This window comes from Bombina bombina, chromosome 1 (genome assembly GCF_027579735.1).
Source record: "Bombina bombina isolate aBomBom1 chromosome 1, aBomBom1.pri, whole genome shotgun sequence".
Classification (NCBI taxonomy): Eukaryota; Metazoa; Chordata; class Amphibia; order Anura; family Bombinatoridae; genus Bombina; species Bombina bombina.
The window spans coordinates 1,118,008,426-1,118,024,902 of record NC_069499.1 but is presented as its reverse complement, the minus strand read 5'-3'; the positions used below and the strand labels follow the sequence as shown (position 1 = coordinate 1,118,024,902).

The 16,477-nt window shown below is 38.0% G+C and overlaps 1 protein-coding gene across 2 annotated transcripts in view; it reads left to right on the top strand.

Moving 5' to 3' along the window:
* Nucleotides 1-417: 417 nt before the first annotated feature.
* MED1 (mediator complex subunit 1) overlaps nt 418-16,477 on the top strand; it is a 282,755-nt gene continuing 266,695 nt past the window's right edge. Inside the window, exon 1 of one of the 2 annotated variants that reach the window (XM_053697957.1) lies at nt 418-471. The gene's annotated coding sequence lies outside the window, so the exon portion shown is untranslated. The remainder of the gene's footprint in view (nt 472-16,477) is intronic. The other variant, XM_053697967.1, reaches the window with a different exon arrangement.

Here is a 16,477-nt window from a genome sequence, read left to right as displayed (position 1 = left end):
TTTTATTTTGCTGCAACACATTACTCAAGTATAAAGACGTTAAAAAACAATGATTTTACTAAAGTGATAATAACGAGGTAAGGGAACGGATATTAAATAAATTGCTTTTTGAGTTAACTATGCTGTAGAGCTGCACAGAAATACATTCATCTCTGTGTGTCTTTATTGTACATTTCCTGTATTTACTACCTAAGGCTTCGATCAACTTGATAAGTCGAAATAGGAAGAGGCCTTGTCAATAAATGAATGGGACTGAAGAAAGCTGTAGCACATGCTACAGTTTCCATAACAACGACTAAAGTTTGTAAGACTATCGCATTGCTCACATTTTTCTCACCTCCTATACCTCTCGCGAGATTTGACACAGGAAGCTGCTACGGAAGCTCGTAGTTTTTTCTCTGTACTTACTGCTTCCGGGGGAAAGGCCTCAGCATAAATACGAGGGGGATCTTCAGGGCTATAAAGTATAGAGTGAGTATGAGATGAGAATGGTTGTTTAATGCTTTCCGGAGAACAGTTAGTGTTACCGATTAAAGTAGGAATCATAGAACGCATAGAAAGTCGATTGTTTCTTGGAGAGTCTGAAAAGAGTGAATTCTAAATAGCATGAAATTGAGAGAGGAGTTGGCATAAGTGGGAATTGTACCATTATAGCTGTAGATAATCCAAAGCACTACTAAAAATGCAGTCGATAAAATAAATCTATAATATACATATTGGAGGTTTCTCTTATGAACGCTTTTTAACATATTTTTTAATAAACATTTGGAAATCTAAGTTGAAAAGCCTAATTGGAAAACATTTATCTATATTGCAATATAGATAGTCTATATTTAAAAGGTAATAGTGATTCGTTGTACTCTTGATGAATATAATCTATTTTAAATTTTCAATAGATTTGCCTTTCATTATATTTAGTAATACTGTGTATAAAAACTGAATGCCTTATTTTAATTATAATTATTTTAACCCCTTAAGGACTAGGCCATTTTTTCAATTCTTTCCCTTGAGGACCAGAGCTATTTTTACATTTCTGCGGTGTTTGTGTTTAGCTGTAATTTTCCTCTTACTCATTTACTGTACCCACACATATTATACTACCGTTTTTCTCAGCCATTAAATGGACTTTCTAAAGATACCATTATTTTCATCATATCTTATAATTACTATATAAAAAATGATAAATATATGGAAAAAATGGAAAAAAACACACTTTTTCTAACTTTGACCCCCAAAATCTGTTACACGTCTACAACCACCAAAAAACACCCATACTAAATATTTTCTAAATTTGTCCTGAGTTTAGAAATACCCAATGTTTACATGTTGTTTGCTTTTTTTTTGCAAGTTACAGGGCAATAAGTACAAGTAGCACTTTGCTATTTCCAAACCACTTTTTTTTCAAAATTAGCTGCTAGTTACATTGGGACACTGATATCTTTCAGGAATCCCTGAATATCCATTGACAAGTATATATTTTTTTTAATAGACATCCCAAAGTATTGATCTAGGCCCATTTTGGTATATTTCATGCCACCATTTCCCCGCCAAATGCGATCAAATAAAAAAAAAGAATATCAACGTTTCACTGTTTAACAATTTTTTTCACAAACTTTAGGTTTCTCACTGAAATTATTTACAAACAGCTTGTGCAATTATGGCACAAGTGGTTGTAAATGCTTCTCTGGGATCCCCTTTGGTTCAGAAATAGCAGACATATATGGCTTTGGCGTTGCTTTTTGGTAATTAGAAGGCCACTAAATACCGCTGCGCATCATACGTGAATTATGTCTAGCAGTGAAGGGGTTAATTAGGTAGCTTGTAGGGAGCTTGCAGGGTTAATTTTAGCTTTATGTAGAGATCAGCCTGCCACCTGACACATCACACCCCTGATCCCTCCCAAACAGCTCTCTTCCCTCCCCCACCCCACAAATGTCCCCGCCATCTTAAGTACTGGCAGAAAGTCTGCCAGTACTAAAATAAAAGGTATTTTTTTTTAAAAAAAAAATAATTTTTTTTTTAGCATATTTACATATGACGATGTGTAGAATCCCCCCTAGCCCCCATCCTCCCTGATCCCCCCCAAACAGCTCTCTAACCCTCCCCCTCTACCTTATTGGTAGCCATCTTGGGTACATGGCAGCTGTCTGCTAGTACCCAGTTCACTAAAAAAAATGCTTTTTTTATATGTTATTGATTTTTTTCTGTAGTGTAGCTTCCCCCAGCCAAAGAGCAACCCCCCACCCCTCCAGATCCCTTAGATGTATTTTTAAAATAATTTGTATCCCACTCTATCCCACTTATTTTTGTAAAATTTCTGTAGTGTAGCCGTTCCCACCCGCTCCCACCCCTGTGCGCGCGCCATCCCGCCCCGACGGTCACGCCCCGATCCCGCCCCCCCTCAACGTCATATGCCCCATCGATGGCCGCCCACCCGCCTCCCACGTAAGCTCCCACCCACCAACGATACCGGCCATCGATGTCCGGTGCAGAGAGGGCCACAGAGTGGCTCTCTCTGCATCGGATGGCCAAGGGGTGTTATTGCAGGATGCCTTGATATCGAGGCATCACTGCAATAACCAGAAAGTGTCTGGAAGCGAGCAGGATCGCTTCCAGGCCGCTTTAAACCCCTAATGTCGTACAGGGTACGTCGCTGGTCTTTAAAGACCAGGTTGTGTGCGACGTACCCTGTACGACATGCGTCGTTAAGGGGTTAACAACATTCAGTGTTTAAAGGTGACAGAACCACATTGAAAGGGTTAAACGTTTAAAATAAATGCTCTAATTTAAGAGGATTATACTATTGTACTGTTATATACATATATATATATATATATATATATATTATTATTATATATATATATATATATATATATATATATACAGTATCTCGCAAAAGTGAGTACACCCATCACATTTTTGTAAATATTTTATTGTATCTTTTCATGTGACAACACTGAGGAAATGACACTTTGTAAAGTAGTGAGTGTACAACCTGTAACAGTGTAAATTTGCTGTCCCCTCAAAATAACTCAACACACAACCATTAATGTCTAAACCGTTGGCAACAAAAGTGAGTATACACCCCTAAGTGGAAATGTCCAAATTGGGCCCAATTAGCCATTTTCCCTCCCCGGTGTCATGTGACTCCTTACTGTTACAAGGTCTTAGGTGTGAATGGGGAGCAGGTGTTGTAAAATTTTAGTTATATCGCTCTCACACTCTCTCATACTAGTCACTGGACCAACATGGCAGCTTATGGCTGAGGATCTGAGAAAAAAAAAAAAGAATTGTTGCTCTACATAAAGATGGCCTAGGCTATAAGAAGATTGCCAAGACCCTGACACTGAGCTGCAGCACGGTGGGCAACACCATACAGCGGTTTCACAGGACAGGTTTCCACTCAGAACAGGGCCTCACCATGGTCGACCAAAGAAGTTGAGTGCACATGCTCAGAGACCAAGATAAACTTATTTAGTTCAGATGGTGTCAAGCGTGTGTTGCGGAAACCAGGTGAGGAGTACAAAGACAAGTGTGTCTTGCCTACAGTCAAGCATAGACGACCACTGCTTTGCTAAAGAAGCTGAGGATATAGGGTGATGGACCTGGCCAAGCATGTCTCCAAACCTTAACCCTATTGGAGCATCTATGGGGCATCCTCAAAACGGAAGGTGGGGGAGCGCAAGGTCTCTAACATCCACCAGCTCTGCGATGTCGTCATGGAGGCGTGGAAGAGGACTCCAGTGGCAACCTGTGATGCTCTGGTGAACTCCTTGCCCAAGAAGGTTAAGGCAGTGCTGGAAAATAATGGTGGCCACACAAAATATTGACACTTTGGACCCAATTTGGACATTTCCACTTAGGGGTGTTCTCACTTTTGTTGCAAACATTTTAGACATTAATGGCTGTGTGTTGTTATTTTGAGGGGGGCAGCAAATTTACACTGTTATACAGGCTGTGCACTACTTTACATTGTGGCAAAGTGTCATTTCTTCAGTGTTGTCACATGAAAAGATATAATAAAACATTTACAAAAATGTGAGGGGTGTACTCACTCACTTTTGTGAGATACTGTATGTATGTATATATGTATATATGTATATATATATATATATATATATATATATATATATATATATATATATTATATATCCCAAATGGAGAGTTGCTTACTCTTTTTTTAGACTTTATGGGGCTTATTTATCAAGCCGTCAACCGCAAATACGCTTGAATTCCGCTGTGTAATTGTGGAGAGCTTGATTCACCTTATTTATCAAAGCCTACAGACCGGCAAAAGTAGAAATCTGTGATGTAACATACGATCCGCCGGTTTCAGTCCGACACAGATCGATGCTTATGTCACTACAGATGTTCCGAATGCAAATTCAGCACTGTCTGACTACTTTTGCTAGTTATCAAATAACTACCAGGTATGCTCGCCACTATTCCGGCCAAGCGTACCTGCTTTTCAATCCGCCGCCCTGGAGGAGGTGGATGCCATAGGAATCAATGGGAGTCCGAAAGCAGCGAAAGCTCATGTTCGCTGCTGCCCGATATCCAATTTATTCCTATGGTAGAGTAAAAGTAAAGTTTACACCTAACACCCTAACATATACCCCTAGTCTAAAGACCCCTAATCTGCTGCCCCCTACACCGCTACCACCTACTTTATATTAATTATTAACTCATCCCTATCTTATAATAAATTTAAAATTACCTTAAAGGGACAGTCTACCATATAATTGTTATTGTTTTAAAAGATAGATAATCCCTGTATTACCCATTCCCCCATTTTGCATAACCAACACAGTTATATTAATATACTTTTTACCTCTGTGATTACCTTGTATCTAGGAACCTTCTTCCAGCCCCCTGATCACATGACTGTGACTGTTTATTATCTATTGTCTTAAATTTAGCATTGTTTTGTGCTAAATCTTAAATAACCCCCTGTGCCTGAACACAGTGTTATCTATATGGCCCACGTGTACTTTCTGTCTCTTTGTGTTGAAAAAAGATTTAAAAAGCCTGTGATAAGAGGCAGCCCTCAAAGGCTTATAAATTAGCATATGAGCCTACCTATGTTTAGTTTAAACTAAGAATACCAAGAGAAAAAAGCAAACTTGATGATAAAAGTAAATTGGAAAGTTGATTAAAATTAAAAGTCCTATCTGAATAATGAAAGTTTAATTTATACTAGACTGTCCCTTTAAGATTTATATTAAACTATTAATTAACCTACCCTAAGTTTTATACTAAAATTACATTAAACTATATTCAATTAATAATTAATCTACCCTAACTTTTATACTAAAATTACATTAAACTACAAATTAAATCAACTATATTATATATTTAAACACATAACCCTACTCAAATAATTAAAATCTACACTAAAAAATTACTAAGTTACAAAAAACTAACAACTAAGTTACAAAAAATAACAAACACTAAGTTACACAAAAAAATAAACACTAAGTTACACAAAAAAATAAAAAAGAAATTATCAAAGATTTAAACTAATTACACCTAATCTAAGGGCCCTATGAAAATAAAAAAGCCCCCCCAAAATAAAACAAAAAAACCCTAACCTACCATAAACTACAAATAGCCCTTAACAGGGTCTTTTGCGGGGCATTGCCCCAAAGAAATCAGCTCTTTTACCTGTAAATAAATAAATACATATACTCCCCCAACAGTAAAAACCACCACCCAAACAACCAACCCCCCAAATAAAAACCTAATCTAAAAAAACCTAAGCTCCCCATTGCCCTGGAAAGGGCATTTGGATGGGCATTGCCCTTAAAAGGGCATTTAGCTCTATTGCTGCCCAAAGCCCTAACCTAAAAAAAACCCACCCAATACACCCTTAAAAAATCCTAACACTAAGCCCAGAAGATTCACTTACAGTTTTGAAGATCCGACATCCATCCTCCAAGAAGCCGGCAGAAGTCTTCATCCAAGTGGCCGAAGTCTTCCTCCAAGCCTGCAGAAGTCTTCACCCAGACGGCATCTTCTAGCTTCATCCATCCGGCTTGGAGCGGGTCCATCTTAAAGACATCCGACGCGGAGCATCCTCTTCAATCGACGGCTTCTTCGGAATGAAGGTTCCTTTAAATGACGTCATCCAAGATGGCGTCCCTTAGATTCCGATTGGCTGATAGAATTCTATCAGCCAATCGGAATTAAAGGGACAGTCTAAACCAGAATTTTTATTGTTTTAAAAGATAGATAATCCCTTTATTACCCATTCCCTAGTTTTGCATAACCAACACAGTTATATTAATATACTTTTAACCTCTGTGATTATCTTGTATCCAAGACTCTGCAAACTGCCCCTTTGTTTCAGTTCTTTTGACAGACTTGCAGTTTAGCCAATCAGTGCCTGCTCCCAGATAACTTCACGTGCACAAGCACAGTGTTATCTATATGAAATACATGAACTAACACCCTCTAGTGGTGAAAAACTGTTAAAATGCATCCTGAAAAGAGGTGGCCTTCAAGGTCTAAGAAATTAGCATATGAACCTCCTAGGTTAATCTTTCAACTAAGAATACCAAGAGAACAAAGCAAAATTGGTGATAAAAGTAAATTGGAAAATTGTTTAAAATTACATGCTCTATCTGAATCATGAAAGTTTATTTTGGCCTAGACTGTCCCTTTAAGGTTGAAAAAATCATATTGGCTGTTGCAATCAGCCAATAGGATTGAACTTCAATCCTATTGGCTGATCCAATCAGCCAATAGGATTGAGCTCGCATTCTATTGGCTGTTCCAATCAGCCAATAGAATGCCAGCTCAATCCTATTGGCTGATTGCAACAGCCAATAGGATTTTTTCAACCTTAATTCCGATTGGCTGATAGAATTCTATCAGCCAATCGGAATCTAAGGGACGCCATCTTGGATGATGTCATTTAAAGGAACCTTCATTCTGAAGAAGCCGTCGATTGAAGAGGATGCTCTTGAAGATGGAACCGCTCCGCTCCGGATGGATGAAGATAGAAGATGCCGTCTGGGTGAAGACTTCTGCGGCTTGGAGGAAGACTTCTGCCGGCTTCTTGGAGGATGGATGTCGGATCTTAAAAACTGTAAGTGAATCTTCTGGGGTTAGTGTTAGGATTTTTTAAGGGTGTATTGGGTGGGTTTTATTTTTAGGTTAGGACTTTGGGCAGCAATAGAGCTAAATGCCCTTTTAAGGGCAATGCCCATCCAAATGCCCTTTTCAGGGCAATGGGGAGCTTAGTTTTTTTAGATTAGGTTTTTATTTGGAGGGTTGGTTGTGTGGGTGGTGGTTTTTACTGTTGGGGAGGTATTTGTATTTTTTTATTTACAGGTAAAAGAGCTGATTTCTTTGGGGCAATTCCCACGCAAAAGTCCCTTTTAAAGGGACAGTATACACTCATTTTCATATAACTGCATGTAATAGACACTACTATAAAGATTAATATGCACAGATACTGATATAAAAATCCAGTATAAAACTGTTTAAAAACTTACTTAGAAGCTGTCAGTTTGGCTCTGTTGAAAAGGTAGCTGGAAAGCCCACTGCAAGTGGCAAATAAGACCCTCCCCCCCCCTCTTCTTTTGCATATGAAAAGACCCTTTACACAAACAGGAGCAAGCTGGAGTAGGTAGTCGAGCGTATTCACATAAAACTTTGGGGCTTGGTTAGGAGTCTGAAAATCAGAGCAATGTTATTTAAAAATAAGCAAAACTATACATTAATTTAAAAAAAAAACTTTATGGGCTATATAAATAGATTATCTACAAAACATTTATGCAAAGAAAAAATGAGTGTATAATGTCCCTTTAAGGGCTATTTGTAGTTTATTGTAAGTTAGGGTTTTTTTTTTATTTTGGGGGGGCTTTTTTATTTTCATTGGGCCCTTAGATTAGGTGTAATTAGTTTAAATCTTTGATAATTTCTTTTTTATTTTTTGTAACTTTTTTTTTTGTGTAACTTAGTGTTTGTTATTTTTTGTAACGTCACACTCCACTAATACCTGTGTCTCCTGGTAGTCACTACGCATATGTTTGCCGAGTGTTTGTTTGTAACACCAACAATAAAGGTATGATTTGTTACATTTAATCCTGAGTGAAGTGCTTGTATAGTGCCAGGTTCAATGGACATTTTTATCGGTCTGGGAATTGTGCATTAGGGAAATCCTCCTTGTTGCTATATATACATGAGTGGCGAGCAGCCCGGTCTGCAGACTCAGGTTTGTGTCGGGAGAGGCACCGACACTGCTTCCCTTTGGTTCCTACTTCAGACCCAGTCGCTCAAGTTTCTATACGCTCAGTTATCAGTTGCATATATATATATATATATATATATATATATATATATATATATATATATATATATATATATATATATATATATATATATATATATATATATATATATATTGTATACCGGCATATAATGTGAAAATAACCAGAGTAATGCAGTTTGCAATGATCCCTTTTTTAATTGGGCTAACATATTTGAAAGACAATTTCAAAAGTAACAATAAACACATTAAACAACAGAGATAAGTATACAAATGATATACAGCGGCATAATGAGTATATATAAATTAGCTCAAATAAAAGTATAGTAGGAGTAGTGATTAGACATACATGAGACATTAAGATTTATGTTCATATACATTTTTGGTAGTGTGTCAGAAAACCAGAGTCTTTATTAAATCCCTCGTTTTGTTGTTGAAATGTGTTATAGTCATCTAAATTTTTTTAATTTCAGATGAAAATAACACATTTGAATATAATGTAATATTAGTACAAGCACCAACATAGTATTTTGAAGCTCTTATTTTGACCATGATGTTAAATCAGCGTACAGAACAACCTATAATCATATTTTTTAAGCGAAGAATCAGTTTAAGAATACAGCATATATTAGATAGTTAAATTCAAATACAGGGCCTGATGAACGAAAACTCCTCGTAGTCATGGAGAAAAATTGCGCAAAATCTTTTTTTTTTTTTTGTCCAGAATCCTACATAGCTAGAAAAACAACTCTCAAGGTAAAATTTGCATTTCTGAAATTCTTTGAGAAACCTCACAGTACTGACAATACTTAAAGGGACACTAAAACCCAAAAATGTTTGTTTGTGATTCAAGTAGAGAATACAGTTTTAAACAACATTCCAATTTACTTCTATTATCTAATTTGCTTCATTCTTTAGATATCCTTTGCTGAAGAAATAGCAATGCACATGGGTGAGCAATCATACAAGGCGTCTGTGCAGCAACCAATCAGCAGTTACTGAGTCTATCTAGATATGCTTTTCAGCACAGTATATCAAGAGAATGAAGCAAATTAGATAGTAGAAGTAAATTAGAAAGTTGTTTAAAATTGCATGCTCTTTCTAAATCATGAAAGAAAAAAACGTGAGTTTCATGTCCCTTTAAATAATCCTGCCAGAACGGAGAGCTTTAGATCATTGGGCCCACAGTGAAAATAATACAAAATGCAATACATCTGTTTTGTTGATGTATTGAATTTAAATATGCAATTTAACATTCTTCCTAACAACTATTTGTTACGTTTCATAAATGTGAAACTGAAGTGCTCATTTGTTTATTATTTTAATCATTCTTAAAGGGACAGTAAAGTCAAAATTACACTTTCATGATTCGGATAGAGGATGTAATTTTAAACAACTTTCCAATTTACTTCTATTATCAAATTTGTTTTGTTCTCTTGGAATACCTTGTTGAAGAGTAAAACTAATTGGGCTCATAGGACTTCAGGAGAGTGCACGTGCCATCAGGAGTCTATGGCAAAAGTATTTTTAACATCTTTAAAAACAATGTTGCAAACACTACTTCCATAGACTGCTAAAGGCACATGCACTCTCCGGAAGTCCTATGAGCCCACCTAGGTTTACTCTTCAGCAAATACAAAGAGAACAAAGCAAATTTGATAATAGAAATAAATTGCATGCTTCATCTAGACCATAAAAGTTTAATTTTTACTTTACTGTCCCTTTAAAAGACTATTAAATACATTAGAATTACATAATCAACAAATTCAAAATAAAGACAATGCAATAACACATGGGGGCCGATTTATCAATGTCTGGCGGACATGATACGCTGTTGCATATCATGTCCGCCAGACATCGCTGAATGCCGACAGCGTATTTAACATTGCGCAAGCAGTTCTGGTGTAATGCTGCCCCTGCAGATTCACGGCCTCAAGCAGGGGTGTCAACCCGATCGTATTCGATCCAGCGAATTGATGTACGCAGCCTCAGTGGAGGCGTATGAGTTAAGGAGCAGTGGTCTTAAGACGGCTGCTTCTTAAAGGGCCACTGTAAGTAAATATTTTCTATGCCTGTTACTAACTAACTACCCCAAATACGCTTTTTATCAATAGCATTTCATTAACATATCTCTACCCTATATCAGAAATCTTGTCTGCAAATTTAATTATTTTCCAAACCCACTCCGTGGGTATCCTTTGCTCTGTACCAATCCGTTTACAATACCTAGGTTTCAAAATGGTGCTTTAAACACAAAGTTATTGGTTTAAATATTTTGAACACACAGTGCTGAAAATAGTGGGCAGGATAACGTGACATCATCAGCGAATAAAAGATATAACTTTTAGAACGTTATGAAACTTCGTTTTGGAGAAAATATAGGTCAGTAGGTTTTAATTAATGTTTATTAACTTTAATATGTTAGTTGTTTAGCTTAAAAATTATAACAGAAAGTAATCCTTTAACTCCTGTTTCCGGCGAGCCTAAAGGCTCGCAAGGAAACTGGTGTTTTGCCCCATTTGGGCCATGATAAATTGTGTCAAATTTAGTCTAAATATTAATTTAGTAGTAGATTTTTTCTGACAAATTTCAAAGTTAGTTCCATTTTTACTACCCACTGTATCGTGACAGCTATCAGCCAATCACATAATACACATATACTGTGAACATATACTGTAGAACAGTATACCAGAAGCATTGCCCACAACCTCTGCCATTGCAAAACTCCTATGCTGCTCTTGCCGAATACACTTGTGATGAGGAGATTGCTGTTTCTGAGCCCTCTGAAGCTGTAACAGGTAATTTAAATCTATTGGCACCTGATTCTCCAGGTAACATAACACAGGAAAGAACTGCAGATGTGTTTTTGAGAAAAAGACTGTTAGTGGGTGACTCTATTTTGAGGAATGTGTATTTAGGTGAAAGTAAAGGAGAAACAAGGGAGGTTAGATGTCTTCCAGGAGCTACTGCTCACAGGGATAAGAATCGTATTTTGAGAATTGTTAAGGCAGCAGGAAAGGGAAGTGAGTTAGATGTGATTGTTCATTTAGGAACAAATGATCTGGCTAGTAATCATGTTGCTGCTGTTCAGAAAGAGTTTTGTGACCTAGGTAATCATTTAGAGACTGTGGCATCAACTCTATCATTTTCTGCTATTTTACCTGTGTATGACCAGGAAGCAGGAAAGATGGAGCGGATAACAACATTTAATTCTTGGTTAGATAAGTGGTGCAGGGAACGAGGATTTGGTTTTATTGGCCATTATAGCTCTGTTTGGAAAGATACTAGGTTATTTAGGAGAGATGGCTTGCATTTGGATGCTAAAGGAACAGAGTATCTGGGAGAGGAGTTTAAATACTTTATTAGAAATCATTTAAACTAATAAAGGGGGGTAGCATTAATATATCCACCTGCCCCCCACAGCAGGCCAAAACTGTTAGTCCAAGTAACAATTCTAGAAATTCTAGTAGAAAAATTCTTCGTGCCATGAGCACAAATGCTCGCAGCTTAGGAAATAAATTACCTGAACTCATTTCAATAATGACTAGGGACAACTTGGATTTAGTAGCTATAACAGAAACATGGTACAATGATTTGCATGACTGGGACATAGTCATACCTGGATACAGGATATTTAAAAAGAACAGAGTAGGAAAGAAAGGTGGAGGAGTTGCTTTGTATTTAAATGAAAATATAAAGGTTACTGAAATTGTAGGAACAAATGATGAGGTGGAAAGTATTTGGGTGGCTTTGGAAATTGGAGATAAAAATGTTTTTAGAATAGGGGTTGTATATAGGCCTCCATTGCAGGATGAAAAACTGGACAATCTGTTATTAGATGAAATAACCAAAATGACCATGAAGGGTAAGGTTATAGTACTGGGGGACTTTAATTTGCCAGATATAGACTGGAAGATTCCTTCTGCTAGATCGGCTAGAAGCAGGTATATTCTTGAATCTCTGCTAGGGGAATCACTTGAACAATTAGTCAAGGAACCAACTCGTAAGGAAGCTAAATTAGATCTAATACTTACAAACAGTGATACAGTTTCAGATGTGTCTGTAGGTGAGAACTTAGGATCCAGTAATCATCAATCTGTTTGGTTTAGTATTCATGTTCAGGAACTGTCCACCCAGACTAAAACAAAAGTTTTAGACTTTAGGACGGCAGATTTTTCATTAATGGGAGAATACCTAAAAAACTATTTAAAGGGGAAAACTCTTATTACAGGGGTTCAAGAACAGTGGGAATTTGTGAAAGGTGCCATTTTAGATGCAACCGCACACTGTATTAGACATGTCTGTAAAAGTAAAAGAAAGCGGAAACCAATTTGGTTTTCCAAAGAAGTAGCACATGCTGTAAAGACAAAAAAGATAGCTTATAAAAATTACAGACACACACAAGCAGATGATGATATGAAAATATGGAGACTCCAACAAAAAAAGACTAAGCAGTTAATTAGGAAGGTTAAAGCTCATGCAGAAGAGCAGATAGCACAGTCAGTAAAACATGGGGACAAAACATTCTTTAGATATATCAGTGAAAGAAGAAAAAATAAGGTAGGAATAGTAAAATTGAAATCAGTTGATGGTAGAATAATAGAAGGAGATAAGCAGATTGCAGACTGTCTCAATGATTACTTCTGTTCTGTTTTCACTAAAGATTGTGAAGATACAATGTCTACATTAAGGGATGCTACGCAAAATAGAAACAAGCTTAACACTAATCTTTTTACAGAGGATGAGGTTTTGTTAGCATTATCAAAAATAAATGTTACAAAGGCAGTGGGTCCTGATAATATTCATCCAAGGGTTTTAAAAGAACTTCGATCAGTGCTAACTGTCCCATTAACTGATCTGTTTAATCAGTCACTATTAACAGGAGCTGTCCCAGATGATTGGAGAATAGCAAATGTAATACCTCTTCATAAAAAGGGCAGTAGAGAAGAATCTGGCAACTACAGGCCAGTTAGTTTAACTTCAGTAGTAGGGAAATTAATGGAAAGCCTCTTAAAAGAAAGAATTATGACTTACATAAAGACAAACAATTTAGAGGACCAAAATCAGCATGGTTTTACTTCAGGGAGATCATGTCAGACTAATCTAATTGACTTCTTTGATTATGTAACAAAAGTATTAGACAAGGGAGGAACAGTTGATGTAGCATATCTAGATTTCAGCAAAGCATTTGACACCGTCCCACACAATAAACTTATTCACAAACTATATCTCCTTGGTCTAGATTCAAAAATTGTGAACTGGGTGGAATGCTGGCTTAAGGACAGAAAACAAAGTGTCTTAGTAAATGGAGTTCATTCAGCAGAGGGGGCTGTTACTAGTGGTGTTCCTCAGGGGTCAGTTCTGGGGCCTGTTTTGTTTAACATATTTATCTGCGATATCAGCAAAGGGCTACAGGGGAAAGTATGTCTCTTTGCAGATGATACAAAAATTTGCAACAGAATGGATGTTCCAGGGGGGGTAGACAAAATGAGAAGTGATATACAACAATTGGAGGATTGGACAAACGACTGGGATCTAAAGTTTAACACAGCAAAGTGTAAAATAATGCATTTAGGGAAGAAAAATCCAAATGTTAATTACAGACTCAATGACACTTTACTGACTGTTACAGACGAGGAACAGGACTTGGGAATTATTATTTCAGATGATTTAAAACTTAGTAAACAATGTAGTAATGCAGCGAGTAAGGCTAGCAGAATGCTTGGATGTATTGGTAGAGGTATTTGCAGCAGAAATAGTAAGGTTCTTATGCTACTTTATAGATCATTAGTTAGGCCTCATCTTGAGTATTGTGTGCAGTTCTGGAGGCCTTATCTTCAGAAGGATATTAACAAACTTGAATCTGTGCAAAGGAGGGCTACCAAAATGGTACATGGTCTAAAAAATAAAACTTACCAGGATAGGCTCAATGACCTAAATATGTATAGCTTAGAGGAGAGAAGGGAAAGAGGTGATATGATAGCAACTTTCAAGTACATTAAAGGGTTTAGTAAAACAGGCTGTGGGTATTTTACATAAAATGGAAAATTCAAGAACAAGGGGTCATGAGCTCAAGCTAAAGGGTAGTAGATTCAGGAGTAATTTGAGGAAGCACTTCTTTACAGAAAGAGTGATTGATTTATGGAATAAACTTCCTCAAGAGGTAGTAGCAACAAACACTGTGGGGGACTTTAAAAATGCATGGGACAAGCATAGGGCTATCCTACGAACTAGATAAGTTTATACTGTTAGGTAAGGTCGGGCAGACTTGCTGGGCCTATGGCTCTTATCTGCCGTCAATATCTATGTTTCTATGTAACACTTGTATATGCTCCATAGGCGTTGTTGCTTCATAAAGTACCCATTTTGATAATAAAAGTAATTTAAATTTTTTTTTTTAATTGCATGCTCTGCTGAATCATACAAGTTTTATTTTGACTTAAAGGGATACTAAACCCACATTTTTTCTTTAATGATTCAGATATATCATGCAATTTTAAACACATTTCTGTCAGGGTTTTTTCCCGGTTTTGTTTGCCATGTGCTGCTGGCAGCCATTTTACTCACCTCTCTTGCTGACTCTGGTGCATACTGTGTGATGCTGCTCATTTCCTGCACTTCCTTTTATGGCCAGACTGGTATACATCATCCGTGTGAGACAGGATGCAGTCACAGAATTGTAATGTCATCACTTCTTATTTAAAGGGCCTCTGTTCAGTATGCTTTGCCCTTGCGTTGTCTCAGACCTGTTTGTGAGAGCTCCTGTGTATTACCTGGCTGTCTGACGTCCCTCCTGGTTCCTGATCTCTGGCTTGTTCCTGACTCTGCTGTTCTCCTTGTTCCTGATTCCGGCTCGTCTGACTACTCGCTTTGGATCCTGATTTGGCTTGTCTGACTTCCAGCTCTGGTTTTGATTCCTGGCTTGTTATTTGACTTGTGGACTTTTTATTATTTTTTGCTATTAATATAAGTGTGATTATTTTTGCACTTCTCTTCTCAGTCTGATTCCTGGCACCCTGACATTACACAAGGGCCATAAATCCTGATGGTGCTAATAATCCACCTTTACCTGCTATAATATCCAGGATGGATGAACAGGATCACCGCTTGGATCAATTTTCACTAGACCTGCAAACCCTGCTGACTCACACTGCACATTTGGACCAAAGTGTCCCGCAAGTTATGGCTGCTCCTGTTTCCGCTGCTGCACCTAGTCCTACCAGGAGCATGTCCGGTTCTGCACCTCTACCTCAGCGATATGGAGGTGATCCTAATCAGTGCAGAGGGTTTTTGAACCAGGTGGGCATTTACTTTGAGATGTTACCTCAGGCGTTTCCCTCTGACAGAGCTAAGGTGGGATTTCTCATCTCGTTACTCTCTGACACAGCTCTTGCCTCGGCTAATCCTTTGTGGGAGATTAATAAACCTGCGATTTCAAATTACCCTGAATTTGTGGTATTTGATGTTCCGGCTCACTCCTCCTCTGCTGCTAAACGACTCATGTCCATTCAGCAAGGTACAAGATCTGTTGCTCAGTATGCCATTGAGTTCCGTACGCTTGCCGCAGAGGTAGGTTGGAACAATGAAGCCCTTGTTGCCGCCTTCTTTCATGGGCTCTCTGATGCGATTAAAGACGAAGTTGCTGCCAGAGATTTACCAGAAGATCTCGTGGCATTGGTATCTTTTTTTATTCTAATTGACATCAGACTAAGTAAGAGGCCCTCTTTCAAGGAGCGCTTGCGGAAGCCTCCTGTTCCGTTGTCTTCTACGTGTTCGTTCCCACCCATGCCTCCCTCTCCTCCCATGCCTCCTGATTTTGAGTCACCAGGTACTGTTGAGCGATGCAGTTGGGATTCACATGTCTCTTCGCGGCGGAGAGAGCCTTTAGGGAGGGACTCTGCCTCTATTGTGGGTTACAGGGCCACCTTTTGAAGTCTTGTCCTACACGGCCGGGAAACGCTCACACCTAAGGTCCTGTTGGGGGCAGACCTTGGGTGGTTTATCCTCGTCCCCGGAACCGCTAAAGGAGAAACCTTTGGTCACGGTTGTCCTTTCCTGGGTGGACTCCTCCATAGTCACCCAGGCTCTTGTTGACTCTATTTCATTGACAGTGCTTTTGTATCAAAGCACTCCATTCCTGTTTTGCCTCGGTCATTTCCACTTGCTATTGAGGCCATTGATGGCAGGCCCCTTCAGCCCGCA